The following is a 3,027-nucleotide window of genomic DNA, read 5'->3' as shown; positions in this document are numbered from 1 at the left end:
TCTTCATTACTTCAGGATCCGTGGCGTTTTCCAGAACAGCGAATCTGTTGTTGGCCAAAAGCTTTTTAACCGCAGAATATTGTCATATTGTCAGGCTGAACTGGTTTTTGATTTACCCATATTAGGGTTAACCGTAGCGTCGGTTTCCAACGCGAACACAGAAACTTGCGAACGAACGTACAAAGCGAACGGAGCGAAAATAAACTACTGTACAGCTCAACAAGCTAGCAGAGAATGCAACAAGCTAGCGCGCGCTATCTGACCATGAAGCATTTATGCGATAATTGAATGAAAATTGCAATTGCAGCAACCGGCCTTTTTCAAGGCTACTAAATGTATTTGGAAGAGCATAATGAATGGTTATTACTAAACTGCAACTGTGGTTTGATGCTGCTGAAAATGCACAGCAGTGTGATGTTTATTACGACTTGTTGATACTGTGCATAATAAGCGGTATATACGAAACAAATCCGATTTCAACAGAAAAGTTCGGCACGTTCTGCTCACGGTGCTGAGTCTGTTCTAGAAAATTCACAACACTTTATAAGCAATGATGTAACGTCTTGAAGAAGACGGTTATAGTTGGACATCACAGCAGGATTTAGACCTCCATACTCATGTAATAATTAACGAAAAGTATACGGAAAAATATACTGCTTCACACCATTAAATTGATCAACCCTAATCGAGTGTATTTCCAGAGCTATTGCAAATAAATTATTGACATAAGACAGGCTGTCGTAATTCTACGTTAACTTGCGGTCGTATATTATAAACAACCACTTCCACTTTTTTCTTTCTGTGTATACCGCATATAATAAACGCACTATGAGAAATCTGTTTTATTCTTTTATTTTTAATTCAAACGAAACGGTTTGCGTGGCAATATTTCTATCAAGGTTTTGAAACTAAAACAAGACCAAAAATTAAATCATCATAAAAAAGAAGGTCAACAACATTAACGAAAAACATAACAGTCTATCGCTTTCACAAGGCTTAAATAAGCATAAGGCTCTGAGCTGTAATTAGACATAAGAATTTCAATCACTTCCGGCCACAAATGTTTGTTTATTTTAAGGAGCAAAATGTTTTTCACCATTTTATCACTAATCTTAGTTCGTGAATCTGTCAGAACTAGTCACATATGGCTAAGCAGTCTCTCCACGGTGACTTGTGTTGATAGTATGGACAGCAGTACCATCGCAAGTCGATAAAGTGGGGGACTAGATACCTTCCGCTGCTTCCAGTACTTCATCATGTCGAAAGGCTGCGATGTTTGGAGTTTAGCAGTAGAAGACGTACCTTGCGAACAAGTAGATGACATAGGCACAGAAACTCCTTGTGATTCCGTGATTGGCACTTTGGGACGCGTTTCTAGTTTCATAATCTCCGCCATTAGAGAATCGGTGTCAGCGCTGTTAGATTAATTCAAGTTGGGTATTGTTTTTTCTTCAAAAAACACGCCAGGTATTCTTCAAGGAAGTCATCAGATGTCGTCTCTTTATCATTGTTCTCGTATTTTTCGTCATTTAGTCCTTCAATGTCATCCAGTCTAATGTGAAGAGCCAAAAGATATTTCTGAGAAAATAAAAACGTAAATTTTCAATTGATTAATCACAATCTACCAAAACGTGTAATTTACAAACCTGAATTTCATTTTTTTCATCAGCAGTAAGACGATTTGATCCAACAAAATTAAACCGAGGATCTATGTATAAGCACGCTTCAAAGGGCATGCTGTTGCGTAGTGTCTTTGATCTTTTATCCATGGCTTGAGGAGTTTTTTGGCCAGGGTGTTATAATTTTTTGTACTTGCTACATGAATTTTTGCCATGCTAGTCAGCCAATCAGCGTAAATATGTGAAATAGGGACGTAATCCTTTTGACATTTTAATGTAAGCATGAATAAAGGTTCAAATGCCTCACAGAACTGGTTGATAAATTTCCATTGGCGAGAAAAATCTGGAGAGCAAAGTATTTCTTTACTATTGAAATAAATTGTAATTATAGAAATTACTACATAGTTTGGTAATCTTAAAACAAAATTCAATAATTGAAGGCAGTAGCATAAAGCTAACTGTATGTTATGATTCACGGGAAAAGGTAAATATCACAACAGCATTTTCATTTTTTCCGTTAAAGATTTTTTTTTAACAATTGGAAATCAAACAACTTTTTGGAAAAAAAAAATTCACAAGCAGGTATAAACACCAAAAAAAAATTGACATCTCTATCAGTCAAACTCTAACTGTGATGGCGGAAAAAGCGAAGCTACTCCGTTCAGAAGTGTGCGCGTTCAAAGAACGGTACTCAGCCGCGTCAAAAACGGGCATCAAGCGGCAGTTTGTGGACGCCGGGTATGCCTGTTTCGGTATCTACAACATGTTGACACTATTGGACAACGATCAGAGCATCGAAAGAAAGCCCGATTCCGGACGGCCAACGACCCTGAGCGACAAGAAGCTTCAAAGGATGCTGTAGAGGAGGACCGAGGGAAAAGTGGCTAAATCGCTGGGTGCACTTGGCCGGGAGGTTGGTGCATGCGGTAAAACAGTGAAAAAGTATCTGAAGAATATGAACATACATGTCAGGAAGCGGCTGTTCCGTCCACTGGTCTCGGAGCTGCAGCCACTGACGCAGTGACAGCGGTTGAATAAGATGGTCAAGTCGATTTTCCCAGCAAATCGCGACGTGGCAAAGGTGATGGACGACGAGACCTATCTCACCCTGGATGGCAACGACTGGCAGGGTACTTCGTATTTCACTTCTCCCAAAAGGAAGTGAGCTCCGAGGTTAAGTTTATTTCACACACCAAGTTCCCCAATAAGGTGCTGCTGTGGCTGACAATCAGCGAGAAAGGGATGTCAAAGCCGCTCTTCTTTCGCTCCGGGCTGGCCATGAACGGAGAAATTAATAGCACGAAGTGCCTGCCAGAAGTTGCGTCGTTCATGAAGAAATACCATAAGGGCGAAGAAGCGGTGTTCTGGCCAGATTTGGCGTCGGCCCACTACTCGAAGCGATCGTTGG

This window comes from Wyeomyia smithii, chromosome 1 (assembly GCF_029784165.1).
Source record: "Wyeomyia smithii strain HCP4-BCI-WySm-NY-G18 chromosome 1, ASM2978416v1, whole genome shotgun sequence".
Taxonomy (NCBI): Eukaryota; Metazoa; Arthropoda; class Insecta; order Diptera; family Culicidae; genus Wyeomyia; species Wyeomyia smithii.
The sequence above is the reverse complement of the archived record's forward strand: the minus strand, read 5'-3'. Positions refer to the sequence as shown.